The 24196-nt window shown below is 47.2% G+C and overlaps 1 protein-coding gene and 2 long non-coding RNA genes across 7 annotated transcripts in view; 1 reads left to right on the top strand and 2 right to left on the bottom strand.

The window, feature by feature from the left end:
• Positions 1-24196, bottom strand: part of tefu (Serine/threonine-protein kinase tefu) — a 471138-nt gene that overhangs the window by 55910 nt on the left and 391032 nt on the right. The gene's annotated exons all lie outside the window — the stretch shown is intronic.
• Positions 5303-19502, top strand: LOC142584568 (uncharacterized). Of its 3 annotated transcripts, none has more exons than XR_012828806.1 (3): positions 5303-5506; positions 7618-7686; positions 17523-19502. It is a non-coding gene; the product is annotated as an uncharacterized LOC142584568 (long non-coding RNA). The 3 variants fall into 3 exon arrangements; XR_012828805.1 differs by having other exon boundaries at positions 7471-7686; XR_012828807.1 differs by lacking the exon at positions 7618-7686.
• Positions 19775-23220, bottom strand: LOC142584569 (uncharacterized). The gene is made up of 2 exons (XR_012828808.1): positions 20656-23220; positions 19775-20589 (listed from the first exon to the last, which is right to left on the bottom strand). It is a non-coding gene; the product is annotated as an uncharacterized LOC142584569 (long non-coding RNA).

Below are 24196 nucleotides of genomic sequence, written 5' to 3'. Positions count from 1 at the left end.
CACGCAAGTCAAAATTACTATTCCTATCATAAAATGGCATATGGTATATTTTATTCAATTATTTCTAATAGCTTTTCCTTGACGCCGTAGTGAAGCTGTCAGCGCAAGATGTGATCCACAAACGCAGAGCCCTATTCTAAAACTCTTCACTCCTGTGTGCCCCAAACCTAACACCTACAAAGCTCTTTGGGGCCCAAACTATTGGGGCCCCTATGCTAAAACTCTCTAATGACAATTTAACAAGTGTAAAGCCCTAGAAAGGAAATCAACATCAAAACAAATGTAGAGTGTTGTGTCGGCAGTGGCAGGCAAGTGGGGACCCGCGCCCAGCGAACGCGCGGAGAGCGCCGACGCAGTGAAGGAGACTCTGAGCTAACTGCTCCTGATGAAAACCGGAATGAAGACTGAGCCGACTCGCGGCCGTTTATTACTAAAAAGGACTTCACACGCCAGATGACACCTCCTGATTGGTCCAAGCTCGTCACATGACAGAATGGGGGTGCGCCATCTAGCTGGACTACAACTAAACATAAATGCATGATAACACGGAGATCTGGCAGGGGGCGACACTATACTACATCATCCCCCCCCCTAGAAACAAGGTAAGCATACAGTGAAACGCGCACACAAGACGCGCACTTAAGTCCAAAGACAAATTCAGTTCGTTGCCCCCATGTTCACACACGCGCGTACCAGATGCACACAAGGCATGCACTTAAGTCCACAACAAATTCAGTCCGTCCCCGCCCAAGTTCACATACACGCGCACCAGTCTTGGGCACCAAAACACAGGCAGTCAGTCAAAACAAAATCTGACAAGGAACATGGCACAAGACTCACTGCACCGCAAGAAGGAAAACATTTTATACCTGTGTTAATGAAACATGTGAATTACCTGAGATGGCAATACGCTCTACACTCAGAAAACAAAATCATCAAGCCACGGAGGCCGTTTTCTGTCACGATGAAGACGCGTGTGTACCTCAGAAGAACTTTGGGGGTTGCGACGCGTATCGGTCGACTTTAAAGACCCAGTCGTCCCACTACTATTTCCCTCCCCCTGGTTGGACACTTGAATGTGGTTGTTGCTCAAAGCTGGAGAGGGTTGCCCAGGAAGCTCCTCTCGACGTCCCAACAAGTCCTGGGAGGCTACCGATTCCCCTACGGAATCAGAGACGACTGCTGACTGTGCAGACTCGGAAGTGATACAGTCAGACGAACTACTTAGCTGATGCTTATAACTATGAGGAAGACGCTGTCACTACAGACGGGTCATCGGAATGACTATCCAGATTTGAATATGAGTACAAAAAGTCTCTATCACTTGTAGACAATGTACTACCTGCTGGATCCTTCATCACTAGGGTTAACTTAGACACATGCCACGTCTTCCCATCACTGAGTACAAAAATAGATGGTCCTATCTGGGCTTTAACTGTACGAGGTTTACTGTACTTAAAAATCCTTTCCTGTTAAATCTAATTCTGACGGTGTCTCCCACCTTGACACGAGTTGCCTGAGCACCTCTACGTTTGTCTACGTACTGTTTAGTCTGCCACTGTTTTTGCAAGACCCTTTCTTGAACTTGAGGCACAAGACTGTCCTGTTCCCGTAGATCTACACAGAGCCGCATGGTTCCATCCTTCTTGCGCACCACCATGAGTGGAGACACCCACTCAGTAGCCTCGACACGCTCGATGACGTCGCAGTCCTTGAGACGTCGCAATTCATTTGTGCCCTGGTCACGGAGAGCCAGAGGTAGTCGGCGCAACTTTGAAGATACTGGTTTTGCATCTTGCTGCCGATGAATTCGGTGCACAAAGTTGTTGACGAGACCCAACTCGTCACTGAAGTGGTGATCAAAACCTGTGGGGCTCTGTACTGGAGAAAGCGATGGTAGACGACATGTCAGCGACATACCGTCAATCTGTACGCCTAAGTGTTGGATGGCGTCTAAACCCAGCAGTGATGTTCCTGTAGTTGTTACCTGGAACGTGACGGAGCATGACCTTTGGAAAAACTGGACAGTGGCTTGAAACAGGCCTTGAATGTCGATGCGTTGCTTGGAGAAATTTCTCAAGTCCACTGTTGTTTGTGACAGCCTGTGCTGTCGACCAAAGTGATTTCTAAAATCTTAGGCCGTCATGAATGACACAGACGCTCTCGTATCCACCAGCAGTCGCATGGAGACGCCGTTAACTACGACCGGAACTTCCAAATCTTTTTTAGTTTCAAAAGCGCTTACCGTCAAGACAGACGCGGATGGCTGCCCTGCGGAAGTTGACGAAGACAGCGTCTCTGCGGAAGAGACGTGTTGCACCGCTGTTTGGGTCTTTCGACATACTGAAGCGAACTGGCCCAACGTGTGGCAGGCGTTGCATTGCCGATTTCTTGCTGGACAATTCCTGTAAGACGCGATATGGTTCCTGCTGCCACACCGATCGCATGCACCACGGTTCCTGGAGGAGCCATGTGCGAAATGTCGGCCCTCTTGGCGGCCTCTCGGAAGAAGTCGGCCCTCTTGGCGGCCTCTCGGAAGAAGTCGGCCCTCTTGGCGGCCTCTCGGAAGAAGTCGGCCCTCTTGGCGGCCTCTCGGAAGAAGTCGGCCCCCTTGGCGGCCTCTCGGAAGAAGTCGGTCATCTTGGCGGCCTCTCGGAAGAAGTCGGTCATCTTGGCGGCTTCTCGGAAGAAGTCGGCCATCTTCATGGCCTGCCGGACTAAGTCGGCTATCTTGGCAGCTTCCCGGAAGAAGTCTGTCATCTTGGCTCGTCGACAGAATGCCAAGTTGAAATGCCTCAATTCTTCGTACATTTTCGGAGCCGAACGCGCGGTTCGCTCGATGCAAGGCTTCTAAAGAGCGTCCAATTTCTTCTGCTTTGTCCAGGTACAGGGTTTCGCCATGAGCTAATAACTTTTCGCGAACGCTGACATTCGCTCATTGTAGGTTGTGCCGAAGTTGCACTGTACCGCCTTCTCCTTCAATGCGGTCACAAATTCCAGGAATCCTTCTCCCTCGAACTGCCGTCGACTGGTGAATTCGTGCCTCACTGCCAGAATATTTGTTGACGCGGTGAACAGCCGGTCAAGCCGCTGGAAGAGTTTCTGGAACTCTGACGCTGGCGGGACCGCATCACTTGACGTTGACGCTGCGCCGGTCGACTGCCTTGCTGCTTCGCTTGACGGTGACGCTGTGCCGGGTGGCGCATTTACATTCGCTCGCCTGTGCAGCCGGTCGACTGCAGCGCCGCCCCCGCGGCACCAACGGGAACTATATATCTAGGTAACTTTTCGCCCTAGGGGAGCGTAGGTCCCTAGGTGTCGTGTAAAAAACGCACCTAGCTCCTGAAACGCCCTAGTCCCCATGCGCTCGCTCGCGCGGGGCCCATAGAAATATACCCATAGCGCAGATAGTATGTGGTAGTATCAGCATGTATCAGTGGTAGTATTGTTTGTGTCAACTCGCCGGAGTAGCAGAGTAGGCGGTTCATTGTGCGTGCACGCGAGCAGCACGACCACGAACGAAGCGATATAAGGTGGAACGGCGCGTTTTACGGCAATTGAAGTTGTGTGTGTGTGACGCGCTTGGTGTGTGCAAAGAGCAATTTAGTTGCGCGTGTGACGAATGTGTATGCGCAAATAGCACGACCACGAACGAAGATGGAACATCGCGTTTTAGCGTGCGCAAACAGCAATCGAGTTGCGTGTATGACGCGTTCGTTCGCGCAAACAGCACGACCACGAACGAAGCGATGCAACGTGGAACAGCGCGTTTTGCGCAATCTAGTTGTGTGTGTGTGTGTGCGTGGCGCGTTTGTGGTGTGCAAAGACCACGACGACGATCGTCTTCTAACTGCGCCAGAGCAAACCGATTGTTGGATTCTACATAGGTATTGAACGGGCGTTAAACCTAGAGAAACACGGGATTGCGACGCTACTAGCCGCGATGTATAGCACTGTACACGTACGTACGTAAGTTTACAGCACAGACTTAATTCGGAGTGAAGGGACACGCCACGAGTGATTTGTATGTGGAGGTTAACTCATACGTGCATTAATTAGCGGCGGTATAGGGAAAAAATGGCTGTGGCTTAGCTAAGGTTAAGCCCAGGATGCGAAGCATACTAGCCTTTATTTTAGTTGTTGAACGACTGTTTAGCCTGGTGAACTGCTGTTGCTTGGCTATATTTGGTTCGGCTAGACGAAGAAACAACTCATGCGTTACTCTGCTTCGCCTTCAAGAGTGGAACGCGACAGCGCTCCCGTCGACCCGCCAAGGGGTGTAAGACAATGGGCTACGGCGCAGCGACCACGCGCCCCGCATTGGACGCGGTGAGCGTCGAGCAACGCAGCGTTCGGCGCGGCAACGAAATGTGCGCCTGAGCAAGCGACGCACGCCTGAGCCTTAGAAACAGCTCGTTTCTAAGGCAACACCGCATTCACTAGAGGCGCTTTTGTACCGCATTTAAGCATCGTACTCGTGGCTCAGTGGTAGCGTCTCCGTCTCACACTCCGGAGACCCTGGTTCGATTCCCACCCAGCCCATCTTGCAAGAGTTGAGCCAAAGCCACCTAGAAACAAGCGCAGCTGCTTATATACCGCCGCGACGCCGCGAGCGACGGCGCAAGTTGGAGCCCCGTTTCTCCTCTGTCGTGACGTCACGATGTCACGTGGTGTTGAAGGCGACACCGCCGCGCCTGAGGAGCTGGGTTGAGCTCTAGTAATATGCTTCGCATAAAAAAAAGGGGGGGGGGGGGCGGGAGCGGAGGGAGGCGGGATTGCTGAGACAGGTGCTCGAAAGCGTTTCCACTCATGTTTTGTCGGTGTACTCGATGAACTAAATGCCGCTTTAAAGAAATTGTGACGAAATGTTGGCATGTGCGTAGTGGCACAGTTTAAAATGTGTCGGAGAGTAAATCCGAAAAGAACCGAAGCATACCATGTGTAAAAAATGTGTGAAAACTACAGCTGCAAGCTTATGTTATGCAGCATTGACCGATGTCGAGATATTGTTCTCATGAACGTAGCATCCATCGCCTTTGCACGCATGTGCTGGCTTCGGCGCACTATCATCAAGGCATTGATCAAGGTTAATAAAACTGTACCCGCAAAGAGTGCGTCGCCCTGGTTTCGGTTTCGGTTCCCAACAGTTTGTAAATTGTGCTTTTTGTTGGCGATTCTCTAGACAAGGGATGAAAACGAAAAGTGGCAATTAAAATAAGCAACACGTAGAATATTTTAAACGAAAAACTGTTTCAACATTTCTTTATGTAACTAATTCTAAGGCTTTAAGCGCCACCTATTTCCGGTAGTCAAAATGTGCCATGGCGGCTTCCTGTCAATTGGATGTGAGCGTAGCATGGGAGCTTCAATGGTACATCTCAGCTTTTTTGGTTATCCCCAGCTGTTCCTTATATTTCCTCGTAATAACTCTTTCTTGTACCCAATAGAATACCGAATATGAATCGTATAGAAGCTCAGAGGCTGCACCTGTCATTCACATAGACAGGTAAGGTAGCTGTTCGCGACCACTTTCAACTCATCTGGGACGTACATAATTTTTTTGTTATTTATGCATGCTTAGGCATCATTTTTCACGCCGCCTGAAGTTCTCGCTAAAAGTACGCTTTAAATGCACTGCACGCCTTAAATTGACACCCATCTGTAACGTGTTTGAGCCGTTATTTATAGCCCATATTTTGCGGACTACGATTTTAACCTCATGCGCACTACCGCCCGTTTGTTCTGTTGCGCTCGCGATATCAATGTTTTTAGATCCAGAAGGCTGCTTCCGCATGAAAAAAGAGACTCGCCGTGTTAGATTGTACACTTGGAAAGCGAACGCTGTGACACATTCTTTAAATTGGCCGACTTTGCAAGCGGTGGCATCATTGCCGTCGTCGAAGTGTGTATACAGGCACGCTATAATAGAGACATACGTATTTACAGTGCCAAATGAACAATTTGGTGTTTCGTCCCTTGGCGCTCTCCTGCTCGGTCTGACAGGCAGGTGTCACGCAGTGCGTTGCACTGAAAGCGCATGAGCATACCGCGAAATCTACGCGAGCGTTTTTATAGACAAATGCTCGAAGATTTCTATCACCAGCTGCCACTTGAAAGTGCGTTTAGCTAGCAGGCCAGCAGTGTAGTGTCTGCGCTTTCAAGCATACACTTGATCATACGAAGATAATGAGACAAAGTGTAAACACATGAATGACAGATTCACTATTTCTTGACACTCGTAAATCCTCAAACCTGCCAATTGTTCGTTAGTGCGTGAAAAAGTGGAATTTTGTGATGTTTAAAAGCAGACATTGGTTCATCCAAACGTGGCTTTGCCTAGGCCGTCGCATTGTATGAATGAATTATCAAATGCATGGGCATTGGAGCAATGAGGTGATGTAGCTGAAAAATGCACCTTTGTTCTCTTTTCACTTTGCCTCATGGTATTCTGTCTCAAGTTTAGCCATTGTCAAAGCAGCAATTTCGACTGGCACAGCAACACTCGTCTGAATGGCATCTGTCAATGTCGTAAGTTGTCATTGCTCCTTTCAGCACATATGTTACATGGTCTTTGACATCTTCAGTACGACCTAAATGTGTTTCACAGCTGTGATTGCCGCAGTGCATATAGAAGCAACGAAGTGATCCCAAATACTTTTGCAGAATAACTGAAATGTGGGCAAGTTCATTCGGATTCATGATTGTGGCAGATTTGAACCCAACACTGTGTAACACTACTACACAGACTGGCGTTTCGGGTAGTTGAGACACGAGTCTTATTAAAACCTCGTTGAGATTTGACAAACTGTTAGCTAGGTGGGATAAAGTAATTGTGATTCAGAATGGTAGCCTCAACATTGAGCACAAGGCAAGAGGTGAGTTTTTTATTGTGATCATTTTCTACAAGCATGCACATTAGCGTTACAGTAGTACAAGCATCTTTGTAGCACATCCTTCCCTGTATAAAAAGGGTCATGTTGCTTACTGCTTAGCTGGTGTTATGCATTGTCCACTTCTATGGTGTTGATGCCCAGGATCTCTACAAAACGGAACCTCTTCGGTACAGTCGTGTGGCTGCTTGTGTTAGTCTCCCCTAGCCAGAGGCATGAAGGGCGGTCACTGACCAAGTCTGATGTATAACCCGACGTTTTGGAACTACACACGGGTTCCTTGTTCACTGAGTAGGACAGGAAATCGTCGTCACTTATGTAGCCAGCATGTGACGTAATGAACATGTGTAAATGGCAGGCATAGTCCCTGGTGTCCGGTTCATCGTAGCTGGCGTCAACTGAACGATTAGCAATTCTAGCAGCCGCCAGGATGACATGTTCTTTTCTTTGGCAACAACAGTGGCATTGTCCCAGTCAATCTTGTGACTATGTTCCTGCGCATGCTCGGCAAATAATAGTCGTGTGACTATTATTTCTTAGATCACGTTTTTTTTTTTTTTTCGTTTCCATGCCTGACCAGCCGAACTTTCATCGAACCCTTGATTATGCAGCCAGAGGCAGTGGCACTCGTTGTGTCCTGTTTGAGATGAATGGTCTTTTTGTCCGTGTCTATCCACTATCACCTGGGCTTATCTCCTGGCTGCTGAAGTGTGCCTGCATTTTCCAGGTCAACTACTCGGACATTAATGTCTGGATACAAATTGGGTAGATCTTGTATGCCATGCCCAACATCAGAGTAAGTTTTCTGTTTCTGCTTGCACTTTTGCTCATGCACTTTCATTTTCCTCGGGTCCGGGAGTTGTGGAAAGAAGCTGTTTGCAGTAGCTGGAAGTGTAGTCCTAAGCCTTTGGCTCGTAAGCATTTGCACTAGCGAGGAGCTATTTTTCAGAAGGCTCAGTCTATAATCGTGTGTCTCGTAGGCATCACCTGACGTCTCAAGGGAGTTCTTGGATAAGTTTATGGTGGCTTCTGTGAGATCATTGCGCTGTTGGTAGCGTGGACTGCACGCCATTTGTTGGAATTCTTATGAATTCTGCAAACAGCGAGCTGCGCCCTTTTGGAAGCTACAGTTTGTTGCGGTTCACGACCACTACACTATTGCACGCCTTGTGAAAACAAAGAGGCATTGAGTCGCAACCACAGGTCCTGTCAAACTAGCCAGTACTAGCTCAGGATACCCTTACTAGTATTTTGTGACGATGAGCCACCACACCCCTCCAATAGAAAATATGTCCATAGTGAACTTCTGTAACAGCTTTTCTCGGAATCCCAATTGCAGGAGTGTCACCCTTCTCTTAGCCCTGTGGTACTAGCATGTACGACATGACTTGAAGACATTTGCTGTTTGTATGTATTTATGATGCAGCACTTTGTCATCTTGATAGGCATTTTTTGATTTCAAAGTGGCCTTCAAGTGAGAAGTGCTGGGTGGGTAAGCTCCTGTAGCTTCTTGGGCGCGATGGTTTTATTGCCAAAATATCAACATGTCTTGGACTACATTGTCCTTGTAAAGCCAGAATTCTTTCAGAGTTTGCAACACCTTGTCCAGCTCTTTCGAGTGAAAATGCAAAGTTGGCAGCAGCATTAATCTAGCACTTGTTCTTTCTTCAATTGTTGTAAAGAAGGTGGGGAGAGGCAGCATGCATAGCCTTCAATCTTGGTAGGCCCTTGTGGTGCCTGTTATTCTCCTTCACATGAGAACTTCACAGTGTATCAGCTGCGGGAAAGTCTTTGCCTAAGATGTACATTATGCCTCGTAATGCATCAATCATGTGCTCATTTTATAGATTGGGAAACAGATTGTTGCCCCATTTATAGAATTTATCTCGAGCTTGCAAGAAAGAAAGCACTTCTTTCTATATCTGGGCATAGCCAGGCATTCTGTCTCTGCAAAATATCTTGAGGCGTATCTAGTAACATGTTGCCCATCGTCTTGCTTTTGGCTGAGCACTGCAACTAGACCACAGCACAAAGCATCAGCTGTGATTAGCAGCTGGTCTCTCATTTTGAGGAGCACCAGCCAAGCACTGGATCTGAAGAAAGTATTTCTTTCCATTTTGAGAATTCTGGAACCTGTGTGGGTTCCAGACAAACCATGCTTTGAAAACAGCATGCTGGACAATGGGTGTAGTGTTTGCATGTTAGGAGCGAATAAACCTAGATAGGTGGTCATGCCCATTAGCAGCAGTATTTCTGGAGGATGGTCTTGGCATGTCTGTGACAGCTTTGAGCTTGTTTTCGTTCATGTGCCCCAAGTAGGATGTTATTGTGATGCCAAACTTACATTTCTCTTTGTGGATGGCAGCTCTTGCACAGTGGGTGCCCTCAAATGTACTGCAGAGTTCGTTGTGTTCATGTTTAGTTGAGCACCAACTGATAACCTCTACCATATGACAAGCAACACATATAAGTTCTGGATGAATATCATTCATATACCATTGTGTTTGATCTGGGGCACACCAGATACCAAATCGCATGAGCAGTTAAAGCGAAACCAACGGAACGGTGCTGTAAAGGTGGTCAAGAACTTTCTGTAATTTTGAGGGATTTGCCAAAACCCTGAATTTGGGCATCAATTTTTCATACACCAAGCTGTGACTTGTAGTATCTGAAGGGTATGGTCTACTGCAGGAATTGGCTCATAGGGCTTGCTTGTTCAGTTTTTGTGTAATCCATAAAAGTGTGGAGTGCTCCTGATGGCTTCGTCACCATAAACATGCACCAAGGAGTTGGCTCTGTCATAGCTGTCGTAAAACCAGTCTTAAACCTGGAGAAGTTTGGCTTTCGTCTTCTATAAAAGCAGCCATACAAAACAGTGAAATATTAGTGCACAGGACACAGGCTCCAGTTTCAACATTGTCATGCAAGCTGCGCAAAGTATTTGAGGATGCGGCTTTGAATCTCCACAACCATTAACATTCTAAGCACTCGACTTCAGCTTCACAATCACCTCTGTGACCTATTTAGCAAATTTATTTGGAAATAGCAGCATTCTGCCTGATGCACGAGATGGAACTTTATGTTGTGCTAGTCGCCTTACACACTGACCACAGTAACTTGGAGATCACCACCTTCTCGAAATGTCACGAACCACATTGTTTTCAGGGTGAGACAAGCAATCGTGTCTAATTATCATCTGTGACAAAAAATAACTGATGCCTGTGGCAAGGTGCCATTCAAGTGGTTGAGTTCCTCCAGGAGGTAGGGGGTGATACGAGTGAGAACCCTCAAAAGCCAATTATGGCCTTAGCCAAGCAGCCCCAGGTGACATAGTAAAGCTTTTTGGGCACAATGTCATTAGGCACCACCCTATATAATTTATTTGCTTCCACAACATCTGCATGGCTCGCGAGTGTCCGGTGGTAAATTTCTGAAGCCACATCAACCTCGATGTAGTATCCCTAGTTCCAAATACTTCAATCTGCATGCCACTATGTATGGTGGGGGTTACTGGGAAGGAGAATAACGAACAGCTACACATAGATAAAAACTCCCTAAAGGCTGTTATTGTGGAAGGACTGCCCAACATCAACACACGCTATATGATACAAGAATGTTGCTGCTATCAAAGATGAATTCAGTCAGTAATTGAGGATGAAGATAGTTTTACTCAATAGCCTTATAAAAAATGGTAAAAGAAAGGTAATAAATTTGTAACATGTTTTGAATCTTGTCTGAAAAAAAAATCATTAGTATGTCTTCAAATATCTCGCGCAGCCGGTAATCGTGTTCTACTTCTTCATGACCTTCAGGTACGCTAGAGAAGTCTTTCTCATCATTGGGCTAAAAAATGTAGTTGAGCAAAAGGAGTAGACCTAGGTGGCTGACAGGATGGCTCTTCTTTAAGTGCTGTGCGTAGAAGAAAAAAACATGCAAACATCTTCAACACTGTAATGGGCACTAACTGTTAGGGATGAAACATGAAAAACCCTAAGGAAAACATTTAGGTTTGGTGGATATGTAGAAAATACACAGAGACTAAAGACAATGAAGGACAACGAAAAATGTTTGTGTAAGCTTCTTCAACAATGCGTTTGTTGCCTGTAGACAACACCAGGCAGAACTCGGAAAGCGACCTTCACCCCAAGTCGACGTCAATTCTGCGTGCAATTTGTGCATATTGACACAAAGGTGTGGGGCTCCTGCACTGCAGAACAGCGCGCGCAAAGGTCGGCGTCAAGAAAGATAATAAAGTGCGTAAGCTGCACGCTCTTGTTCTGCCCCACCATTAAAGAGAAGCATACATTTTGCAAGACTCTGTCTCCAATCTACGTTACATTTTTCGGCGGAGGTGTGGGGTACGTGCTACCACTCGCAGATCGAACGCCGTCTACAAGCCCAGTACGAAGTCCGGTCAAGCTGACTCCCGTGCAGGTACGGAAAGCTGTCGACTTCAAGGACTGCCACCTGAGCACGAGCCTCTACGCAATCAAGTCAGAAGGATGAATACATTGGTTCCACCTTCTTCATCGGCCGCCCCGACCGAGGTCGTCCTCAACCAGCCACGAATCCCCACGTCCTTCCATGGGGACACCTTTGAGGATGTAGAGGACTGGCTCGATCACTTTGAGCGTGTCGCAGAATTCAACGTCTGGACTACAGAGCGCAAACTACGCAACACCTACTTTGCCCTCGAGGACTATGCACGGACCTGGTTTGAGAACCGTGAGGCAGGGCCCTATCGACATGGGACGAATTCCGACGGCAGCTAATCAGCACATACGCCAGCTTCGATCGCAAGGAGCGAGCTGAATCTGCAATGCAGGCGAGAGTACAGAGGCCGAACGAAAGCGTCGCAATGTTTCTCAAAGGTATGTGCCGACTTTTCCGACACGCAGATCCGTCCATGCCAGAAGAAAAGAAGCTAAGGAATTTGATACGCAGTGTCGAGCAAGAGTTATTCGGTGCCCTAATACGCAACCCACCAAATATTGTTGCAGAGTTTCTCGCGGAAGCCGTATCGATGGAAAAGGCACTGCAGCAGCGAACAAGGCAGAACCGCGACGTGTCGACCCTATCGCGTGATTCTCTCGCTATATCCCTGGACAATATTAATCCCTTGTGGGAGCTCCTTAGGCTTATCGTTCGAGAGGAGCTTCAAAAGCTTCAGGTGGCTCCAGCATCGGTATAGCGACCTGCTCTGTCTGAGGTCGTCCGGGAGGAAATCAGGCAGGCAGTCCAAGTCCCAGAGCGAAGCGAGACACCACAGCACAAGGTACGGCAGCCACAACCTCACATGTCGTATACAGAAGCTGCACGAAGTTCGTTGTCCCCGATTTTTCGCGATGTGAGCGACGTCCTGGACCTTCTTGGTGTGCGCGCCGTTGAACAAGACACTCGCCTCGTTGCACGCCATTCATGGCTGAAACACACCCACCCCACAAGAGCGACGTATGGCGCTCCGCAGACCGGAGGCCCTTGTGTTTTCATTGCGGTGAAGCCGATCACCTCTACAGGGCGTGTTCCTACCAATGAGCTGGGCTCCGTGAATTTTCACTGAATGCGCCGTGCCCGTGCAATGGTGAATGCGCCCTGGAGATTGACGCATACCTCGTTTGCTTTGCCCCACGATTCCGTGAACCCCGGTCACCGTCACCCGCTCGAAACAGGTCTTCCAGCCCCCTATTCAAGCTGAGAGCAACGAGATGTCGCTCACTCAGCCCAGCCTCCCGGGAAAACCGAGTCCAACGACCTGCGGAGGAAGAGGTCGCTGATGTTGCGAACGCTGAAGATCCTCCACTGCAAGGACCGCGATATGACGTAATTGAGACGCAAAGAAAGCAGTGTAGTTCCGTACCAGTTACCACAGATGACCACGAGGTCATGGCGTTAATCGAAACGGGTGCGGACACATCTGTTATGAGCCAGAATCTCGCGCGTATACTGAACAAAGTTTCGACGCAATGGACCGAAACTCAGATTCGTACTGCAGGAGGTCATCTCATAACTCCAATGGTCCGGTGCACGGCACGAGTCAACATTCGGGGCTTCACGTACATCGGCGACTTCGTCAGTCTTCCTGAATGTTCAAAGGACCTTATACTCGGCATGGATTTCCATCAGGCGAACGGTCCATCATCGACCTGCAAGAGTATAGAGTCAGCTTCACTACTACGCAAGCCATAGCGAACAGTAATGACAACGACCGTGACATCGCGCTTCACGTAACTGACGATCACATCACGTTGCGACCCAAGAGCAGCATGCTTACCCTTGTCCAATGCGACATGGAGGACGCCGCCGAAGCAATTGCTGAGGCAAACATGCCCCTGCTTCTTGAGCGCCACATTTGTATAGCCAGAGGGCTTCTTCAGGTGCAAAACAAATGTTCAGTCGTTTTGCTAACAAACTTTAGCAACGATTATCGGCATGTACCGCGAGGAACAACATGGCCGAACTGAGCTCATTTCTTCACGAAATCACTAACGTTACTGACATTTCCACATTGGAAACCGCATCGTCTCAGCAGTCTGGGTTCCCCAGCCTAAAAGAACGGATTCACGTTAACGCCGCTCTGCCAGACCATCAGAAAGACCGTCTACTGAGTCTCGCGAATGAATTTGTGGACTGTTTTTCAACGTCATCCAAAGTGCGGCGCAAGTGTATCACAAAACACCGCATTATTACGGACGAGTCTGCATGTCCTGTCCGTCAGCATCCTTACAGAGATGCTCCAAGACGACGTGATCCAGCCATCCACCAGCCCGTGGGCCTCCCCTGTAGTGTTAGAAAGAAAGACAACACACTATGCTTCTGTGAAGATTACAGAAAGTTGAACCGTGTCACCAAGCGTGATGTTTATTCATTGCCACGCATCGACGACGCATCGGATCGTCTACAACATGCCAAGTTTCTTTCTTTGTTGGATCTTAAATCAGGATATTGGCTAATCGAAGTTGATGAACAGGATCGTGAAAAAACAGCATTTGTGACGCCTGATAGGCTGTATGAGTTCAAAAATTCTCCCCTTCGGTCTCTGTTCCGCACCTGCCACCTTTCAGCGGACGATGGATACCGTGCTTGCTGAACTCAAATGGCAAACCTGCGTCGTATACTTAAACAATGTCGTTGTGTTCTCGAGCACGTTTGACGAACATCTCGCATGACTCGAGGGTGTCCTGCGATCCATACTGCCAGCCTCACCATCAAGCCTGAAAAACGCTACTTCGGGTTCCAAGAGCTCAAATTTTTTGGCCATGTCGTTGGTCCTCAAGGCGTCCGACCAGACCCCGACAAGTTAGCTGCCGTCGCTGAGTTTTCACCACTCACAGACAAGAAGGCTGTCCAACGCTTCCTTAGTTTGTGCGCATATTATGGGCACTTCGTCAAGGGCTTCTCGAGAATTGCTGAGCCTCTAACAGGGCTTACATGCGATGATGCGCCTTTCATTTGGGCGGACGAGCAGCAGCAATCGTTCAATGAAATGCGCAAGCGTTTGCAAGAGGCCCCGATACTTGCTCATTTCAACGAAGACGCTGACACTGAAATCCATACTGATGCCAGCAATGAGAGTCTCGGTGCTTGTGCAGTGGCAAGCTGGTGCGGAACGACCCGCTGCTTATGCAAGCCGCAGTCTCACCAAGTCTTGAGAAAAACTACTCAACCACTGAAAAAGAATGCTTAACGGTTGTGTGGGCAATTGGTAAATTCCGACCCTACTTGTACGGTAGACCCTTTAACGCTGTGAGCGATCAACCACGCCCTGTGCTGGCTTGCCAACCTCAAGGATCCTTCAGGCAAACTAGCCCATTGGAGCCCTCACTTACAAGAGTATGATATTACAGTTGTCTACCGATCTGGCAGGAAGCACAGTGACGCCGACTGTTTGTCACGTGCACCACTCCCTACGACTTCATTGGACCCTGACCATGACTTGCCATTTGTCGCCGTTATCGACGCCATAAAGATGGTTGAGCACCAGCACGCTGACGCTGAGCTGCTGCCGTGGATCAAACACCTCCAAGGAGTTGAAGGTGTTTTACCCTGCTTGCTCATGTGCGGCTTATCATCATACTACTTGCACAACAACGTCCTTTACAGGAAAAACTGCGGAAGCGGCCCCAATACGTACCTCCTTGTCGTGCCGTCGGCGCTACGCCACAACATTTTGCGAGCCTGCCATCATGAGCCATGCGCGGGACACCTGGGATTCGCCAAGACTTTAGGCAAGGATACGACAAATATTACTGGCCCCGGCCATATTCTTCTGTGCAACGGTACATGAAGACCTGCCATGATTGTCAGTGCCGCAAGAAAGCACCAGTTAAACCGACTGGCTTTCTCCATCCTGTGGACCTTCCTCAAGCACCGTTCCAACAAATAGGAATGGATCTACTTGGGCCATTCCCAGTGACCTCTTCGCGCAACAGATGGATAGTCGTCGCTACCGACTACTTAACCCGGTACGCCGAAACCGAAGCTATTTCGCAAGTAAATTTATATGAAGTGGCCAAGTTCTTTGTACGCCGCATCGTCCTACGACATGGTGCACCGTCTGTTCTCATCACTGACCACGTTACAGCATTTACAGCGGAACTTATGCAGGATGTTCTCCAGCTGACGCATAGCTCTCACCGCAAGAACACTGCATATCACCCTCAAACCAATGGATTAATGGAACGTCTGAACAGAACACTGGCTGATATGCTCTCCACGTATGTCGACGAAGAGCACAAGACGTGGGACACGATCTTACCCTATGCGACTTTCGGGTATAACGCTGCTGTACAGGAGACTACATAGCTTACGCTGTTCGAACTTGTGTAGGCGCCACGTCAGGTCAACACTTGACGCCATGCTACCTATGGCTGATAATAGCCCGACCAGCGAACACGTAGAAGAGTTCGTACAAAGAGCCGAAGAGGCACGCCAGCTTGCTCGGCATCGTATCCGGAGCCAACAGCATACCGCCACCCTTCGATACAACCAGGGTCGTTGCGACATCCATTACAATACCGGCGGCTGCGTGTGGGTCTGGACGCCCGTCCGCCACCATGGACTCTCAGAAAAGTTGATCCGCTAGTATTTTGGTCCCTACAAGGTTACACACCGCCTCAGTGACGTGACCTACGAAGTGGTCCCCTGCAGTTCTGAGCCCAGTTCACTACGTCGTCGTCCTCCCGCTGAAGTTGTTCGTGTAGTGCGCATGAAACCCTACTATACGCATACCTGAATGCTGAGATGCACCTGAGGAGCTCCATTTCTTATGTAGCTGAAAGAGCTTTTTGAACCGAGACGGTCGCTCTTCTCATGGGAGGCAATTGACACAAAGATGTGGGGCTCCCGCACCGCAGGACGGCGCACGCAAAGGTCGGTGCCACTAAAGACGATGAAGTACGTAAGCTGCACGCTCTTGTTCTGGCCCGCCATTAAAGAGAAGCGTATATCTTGCAAGACTCTTGTCTCCAATCTACGTTACAATGTAATCGTTGTCGGGTGTAAAATTAAGCTTTATATTGCATGTTTTACACATTACTCATCTGATGCCTTAGCAGCGAAGGTTTTTCCTCTGCCTTTCTTGTAAAAAAATTTTGGGAAGTGCCCACGTGCATCTACTTTTATTTATTTTTTTTTTGTGCATGGCACATGTGCTGTTCACCTGGAACTGATTCACAATGGTATTAACAGCCATAGCGTTCAGGGCACCGTGTCGCTGAAAATCCAGCAGTGGTGTTGGCGACCTTTTCCATATGAGAAAATTTATCCCGAACCATGCATCCTGATTCGTGCAGGCCCTCCACGTGGCATATAGGCGTTACTGAACTAATTAAAATTCTCAAAGTATAATGTGTCAAAATTTCATAAAGTATGGCTTGCACACAACTTTGAGACATGATAGCGTTGGATTGTAATTTGAATATGCGAGAAAACATCATTCTGTTGCGCGGAAACTCAAACACAAACCCCTTTTCCAGCTGCCATTTCAGGTATGTCTTAGGAGTGGCATGCCCCAGAAAGCTCGCCTTCGCGCATAGCGGGGCGAAACGCAAAAACACCCGTGTGCTTAGATTTAGGTGCACGTTAAAGAACCCCAGGTGGTCAAAATTTCCGGAGTCCTCCACTATGGCGTGCCTCATAATCAGAAAGTGGTTTTGGCACGTAAAACCCCAAATATTATTATTATTATTATTCGCGCATAGCGTTTGCCACCGGCATTTCAAGGGAAACATTACAGAAGCATAAGCTGCAGTTGCCCGGAAGCGTGAGAAGCAGCCAGGGATCTTTTAATGCTATCGTGTTCCACTCTTAAAGGCGCAGCTTAAGTGTCCTCCAACCTTTTCTTTTTTTTTTCGCTGTTTGGGGACTGCCTTCTCGAAGGTGTTGCTTCGTTTCCTTTCTGCTGTAGGGTGAATGCAATATCTGCTTTGAACAACAGCAAAGCCACGTTTTGATTGCACTTGATGCTGGCCGCACTAGCGCGGCATCTCTCCTATCCAACAGTTCACTATGATGTTATCACTGAAATAGAATACACAGGACACCTTCGTGTACCACTTCATCTACCTCGAAGTAATATGCCATAGCTCTATGATCATATCCTTAACATCCACTACTTTCTTGGATTCATTTCAGATAGCTGGAATGTACAGACTAAAAAAGCTCGGAAGCGCTTGCACTCTTTGGAGAATTTTGTATGAGCATTTTCAGGCTGTTCTGGTGACAATAAAAAATACTGGCTCTCCTGTAATCGAGAATAGATGTAAGCATGAAATGGCTGCCGACAAAGCAGATTGATTGTAGATGTTACTAGCCACAATCTTAAAATGGGTGTAGCGCACATTCGCAATGGCACACCCCACCCCCCCCGCATCACGCAACTGTACACTGGTCCATATGGAAGCAAGTTCCCTGTCAAAGACAGAACCCCATTGCAAGTCTCGTCTCGGTCCACCATATGCGCCGTGGACCTCGCGGACTGCTGGCATTGAAAAGAGCACAAGCAACTGTGTCTCAGTGCCAAAAAATGACAAGTGTACAGTGCCTTGTATCTGCCTCTGAACGTTGCTATTAGAAGTGACAAATAAAACTTCAGCATACTAGAAGTTACAGCTTGAGTGATATTGTGAGCAAATATTTAGATCTCAAAAGCAATATTTTTTTAACATGTTTGGGAAGTAACTAGCATATGTATTGCAGTCTTGACTGTTTGGCCGGATGAGCTGGTTTGAGTGCCAGGATAATGGCTCTGGCTTTTGGTTCATTGAAGGTGGCTGACAACAGGAGCTAAAAGCATTTCATGCTTAAAATGACTGCAGCAGCGGCACTGTTCGGTTAGTCAAGGACCTCATTTCATGGCCCTCATTCTGACACCTTCGAACACTGTTTCTGCCTTTGTAACGCTTCCTAGAATTTGTCCTTCAAATTCTTATGTGAAAGAACCATGCATCAATTTTGGCATATTTCTCAAACTGTACGAGCAGAATTGCTGCTGATTTCATAAATACAACCTGTAAATCAATACAGCAGAATTGTTAGTTGAAATATGTAATCCAAATCAAGGAGCCATTCTCAAGACGATGTTCCCGCTGGCACTAATGCGTGTCATTCCTGGCGTTGGTGAAATCTTTATTCTACATTATAAAGCATGAAACGTTCGCACATGCTCTTATTTCCTTGTTTTTTGGGCTTTGCTGTTTCAAGGAGCTTTGCCCTTTGAGTGGCAGCAGCCTGATTGACATAACTTCTGACTCGCGTATTTAACATTTTTGCACGGATTGGTCAAGGAGTAGCCAGATTTTGAGAAGTACATCTTTAGCAGAGTCTATAGGTGCTGGCTTTTGGTGTGGAGAGAAAAGCAGCTTCATAGCTTCCCTCCTGTCTCTTGTCATTGTGTCAGCAAACTGAAATGAAAACTCTCGAAACAGTATATTTGTTAATGAGGAATCTTTGCAAGGCACATTGTGAAGCACATGCCGATGAATTGCTTCAACCTTTTACATTAAACAAATTATGCCATGTGCTGTCAAGAGGCAAATAAAGCTGTTTGCTTTAAAAATTAACAATAATCTCCACAGTTTGTGAAGTGATTGAGATATTGTTACCCAGTACCTTCAACAAAGATGTTATGGGAAACAGTGCAAGGAACTAGCATACTTACACTAATTGCATGTATTTGGCGGAGTTGTGTGGGAGACAAGATAGCCAACCAATTTTCCTTTAATGCATGTGAGCTTTGTCATCTTCATGGTGTAATGTAATCTTTTCAGGTAGCAGATAAAGAATGTGTGGCAACATGAAATGGCCTTTGATGACACAGGCGAGTAGTGGATGCCACACTTCAGTTCTAATTAAAGTTACATCAGCACAGAGCATGTATGCTACGACCAAGTTGGGTCCATACTTTGGATTACCGTGTACAGTGTCACTCTCTTCTGCATTGCAGAAGATGGAAGGCAGTGTTTCTTTGCTGTTGCTATTTCAATTTAGTATATTTTCATGTTTTCATGCTCTGCAATATACAGCCAGAGGTTGCACGGTCTTGAAATGAAGACTACTTTTTGTGTTTTCAAGATAAAATTTTAGCTATAATAAACGGAATTTCCAAAAAACAAATTTTATGTTTGGCCTGCCTTCTTTTGGGTGATCAGACATGGGAGCTATTGAGGCATCATGGCTCATACGTGCTGCCTTTATGCTTGAGAGGTGTGTGCACAATGCTCCTTACATGTTGAAAAAAAAAAAAAAATGGAGACCATCCATAATTGGTCTTGGGTTGCTTTCTTAGCCACAAGTGCTATCTGAAAATATAGCTGCTTTTTGTTACTCTTTCTGGCGGTGCGTTTTAGATACATAAAAATTATGATGGACGTGCATGTTCAGTGTGATTGCAGGAACGAAAAACTTTACTGAAAGATCCTTTGCAAGAGATGCAAGTGCTTGCCCATTTCATGAAAAAAAAAGGCTTTGTTTTCATTGTATACAGTAATCTAATGGTCAGGCAGACTTGATCACAAAAGCAAAGAGAGAAATTCAAAGCCTGCTGACCACATCGTAACTGTCTAGTGCATAGACAACACTTGCACGTTGGCCAACAGCATGGGAAAGGAGAAAGAGATTGCCATGAAGCACATGTGGTGAAAAGGAGAATGAAGCAAAAATTGGTAGCATTCAGAAAAAGCTAGATATTCTTGATGAGAAAACTGAAACATTGGACAAATAAATAATAGCAAACTTTATCAAGTCTTACCACCGTATTCAGCAATACATATTAAAGCTCATGCTTGACTTGATATAAATGACGCATGGTGTGAACGCGCCCAAGATGCTCATTGTGTTTCTTTTGGTGTGTTCATGACAGGCGTCATTTAAATCGAGTCAAGCATGGGCTTCAAGTTAAGATGCATTTATGAATACGGGGGTTCGTGTTGCGGCATGGTGAGGCTCTCTGGAATGAAGACTTCATGAACTAGAGAATAGATGTGCCCGTGAGAACCTACTTTTACGTGTTATCGCAGACATCTGAACCACAGGAGCAGTCTGAAGCATGTGATAGGTTTGTGAAGACTTTCCGAGAAATGTGCATGGGTTTTCTCTGCAACAGTTTGCTACAATCGGGGGTATGACTCATTTTACATTTCCTGATCACCTTGCATATTTCCGCACAATGCTTTCGTCATTACTGTTCAGTGGTTCAGTGGCACTGAAAAGGCAATACAGGCATGAATGTCAAAAGAGGCACTTGTAGGCAGGGTAAATGCAAAATTACCTTGTTTACATGTCCATAGTTTGTGCTTACAAAGAAGGCAGAAGAAGGATGCCAGGAAAAAAAGCATTTCGTCTGAGGTTCCTCTCATTATGAAGATGTTTACAATGATGAGAGCTAAAGACAAAAAGTGTGGTCCTAATGAATGGACACATTCTCCCAGTTGCAATTCATAGTTTAAGATATTGAGGGACTTCAATCGCACTTCAAAAAGAAGTCCATGATCAATAAACAGTGCAGGAAGCCAGTATAACAGTTTTCATTGACAGTGAATTGGCCCTAGGATATGATCCAGTTTGCATCTTCAATAAAATGGCTATTGATTGGCTACTATTGATCTGTACAATAAGTGCAGCACGCAGTACCATTTATGCCTTGGGCCTCACTTATGCCATGTCAAAATTGTGGAAATACAACAGATTCATAAAACCAGCTCTCTTTATCACCTTATCTTAGGGAGGTACTTGTCAATGTTACAGTGCAGAGCACGAACATTTCCTTAGGAGAAACCTTCCAGTTATTTATGAATTATATGGGAGAGGTTCATTACCTCTGGAAAACTGTTCTGCATAACACTCTTGCTTCTTCACACATCTATCATGATCCGTCAAATACGGGATAAGTTGGGTGCTGCAGATAAATGGTTCCTGCAGAGCCTAAAGCTACAGCATCAATAGGTAGCTAAATTTTCATTCTTCAAGTTTGGTCCAGTTCTCTGAAACATAGACATAGAACTGAAACTGTTCAATCTGAGTACCAATATTAAATGTGTTATTTTGGAGCTTCAATGATTTGCTGAAGTTGATGGAAAGTGAAGGACTGTATAAAAAACATGGCTGTAAGGTCAGCTATCATCTTCTGCGCATAAACTTTCAGATACTGCACTAAATATAATCTAAAACACATGAAAAGTTTTTATACATTAAAGTACAGCCACACTGGATCACGCTAGCATCATTATCATATGTCACTGGTGTGGCACTCAACACAATGTGGGAACTACCATGGCTCGTACAATGCTCCGAAGGATACATTGCAATAGCGCAACTATGCTCAATGGCATTTGAACTGTTTCTTGCAATTTACAACTTCTAGCCATGCACTTATTCATTTATGACTTGGATGGTCGTGAAGCCTAAGTGCTTTTCTACCTAGCAATACTGCAAGCTTGTCTGCTGACACTAGCTGCACAAAAGAGCAACAGTAGCTTGTGCTCCAGCAGAACTTGAGGGCGGATTACAAGTTCTTGCCACACTATAGATGAGAAATATGAACATACTCCCAGGCTTCAATATCTTAGCCGGTGTAAAGCTGCAATACAGGTACTGCACTCCCTTAATTGCACTGCTTACAGCTGTCAAACTATACCTCTGGTGCTATGCACATTTTGGGGATGGCAAGAAGTTCCACTAGACAAGGTATCAACCACACAGGCATTTAAAACATTGAGTTAAGGGTGTTTAAGACTGACTAAACACAATTTGCCACTTGGCTTGGATCTCGATTCCTTTCCCCTCTAGTGTCATTGACTGAAGAGCCACAACAGGAGTAGAGTAGCAATGCTTTGTTGTCTTGCCTGTTTACTAATAGCAAGAAACTACGCTCTAGCACTGTAGCATAATCAAAGAACAAAAGGTTAAGTGCAAGCTTGATCAACCAGCTCTCCAGTAGTCTGGGCCCCACGTCAGAGGGTATCGTCGTATGGTGTCAGGACTACAAAAGTGCATGAAGACTACTGGAGGCTGCAGTTTCAGTAGAAGGTAGGGGATAACCCCTAATTAAGGGTAAGCCTTTGCTTTTGACAATGATCGGCCAAATTTAATCACGATTTCCCACTTCTCCGCCGGTGCAGAAATGCCATCGTCCTTTTAAGATTGACCACATTACAAAAACGTACGTACGTACGTACAGTCCTATACACTGCGGCTGGTCGCGTCGCAATCCCGTGTTTCTCTAGTTTTAACGCCCGCGCAGTACGTATGTAGTACTCAACAATCGGTTTGCTCTGGCGCAGTTTTGGAAGACGATCGTCGTCGTGCTCTTTGCGCATCACAAACGCGTCACACACACGCACGCACACACACAACTCGATTGTGCAACACGCGCTGTTCCACCTTGCATCGCTTCGTTCGTGGTCGTGCTGTTTGCGCGAACAAACGCGTCACACACGCAACTCGACTGCTCTGCGCACACCAAACGCCAAAACGCGATATTCCACCTTCGTTCGTGGTCGTGCTATTTTGAGCATACACATTCGTCACACACGCAACTTAATTGCTCTTTGCACACACCAAGCGCGTCACAAACACACCACCCACCCACACACACACACACAGCTTCGATTGCCGTAAAATCCGCTGTTCCACCTTGGTATCGCTTCGTTCGTGGTCGCGCGGCTTGCGTGCACGCGCAATGAAACTCCCACCCTGTTGCTCCGGCGAGTTGACACAAACCCTGCGCTAGCGCATATTTCTATGGGCCCCGTGGCGCGCGCATGGGGACTAGGGCGTTTCAGGAGCTAGGCGCGTTTTTTACACAACAACTAGGGACCTAGACTCCCCTAGGGCGAAAAGTTACCTAGCTATATAGTTCCCTTTGGTGCCGCGGGGGCGGCGCTGCAGTCGACCGGCTGCACAGGCGAGCGAATGTAAATGCGCTGCCGGGTGACTGCCTTGCTGCTTCCTGCTCCTCGTCTGCAAAGTACTTTCGTTGTCCCTCACGCCCGAGAGCGCTGACGAGCGCGGATGCTCGTCGCGCGTCTGTCCAGTCGCCACCACCGGCCGCTTCGAGGTGGGCCTGAAAAATTTTTTTCCATCGATGCCATGGAATTAACGGTGGCCCAGGCAATTCAAGAAAAACGGGAAGGTTCGCCGAGAAGGAAGCCATGCCCGGTAGCGTGCAGGAGACAGTGCAGAAAACAAGCCGGAGCTCGCAGCAGGAATGGGGCAAGGGAGAACAAGGGGGGCGAGAAGGCCTAGGCTCGGAAGCCTCGCGACACCAAGTGCGTCGGCGGCGTTTGCATGCCGTGCAGACACAGGAAGGGACGCTTCACTTACGAAGCTCATTGGTTTCCCGGGGCTTCGGTCGGAACCGCAGCGGGAATCCCATCCTCGTCGCCATAAGATGTTGTGTTGGCAGCGGCAGGCAAGTGGGGGCCCGCGCCCAGCGAACGTGCGGCGAGCGCCGACGCAAAGAGGGAGACGTGGAGCTAACTGCTCCTGATGAAAACCGGAACGAAGACTGAGCCGACTCGCGGCCGTTTATTACTAAAAAGGACTTCACACGCCAGATGACACCTCCTGATTGGTCCAAGCTCGTCACATGACAGAATGGGGGTGCGCCATCTAGCTGGACTACTACTAGACATAAATGCATGATAACACGGAGATCTGGCAGGGGGCGACACTATACTACATAGAGGATTACAAAAGGAATGAACAAATTTTGTAAACATGAGAAACACCAATGAGTTGGTACAAAGACAGTGTGAAAAGTAAAAGTTGCTCACAAGACGTGCAAGAACAGCAGCACTGCTGCATACTGC

The sequence above is a fragment of the Dermacentor variabilis genome, chromosome 6, assembly GCF_050947875.1.
Source record: "Dermacentor variabilis isolate Ectoservices chromosome 6, ASM5094787v1, whole genome shotgun sequence".
Taxonomy (NCBI): domain Eukaryota; kingdom Metazoa; phylum Arthropoda; class Arachnida; order Ixodida; family Ixodidae; genus Dermacentor; species Dermacentor variabilis.
Note: the sequence above shows the minus strand (reverse complement) of the source record. Positions and strands in the feature narration are given on the sequence as shown.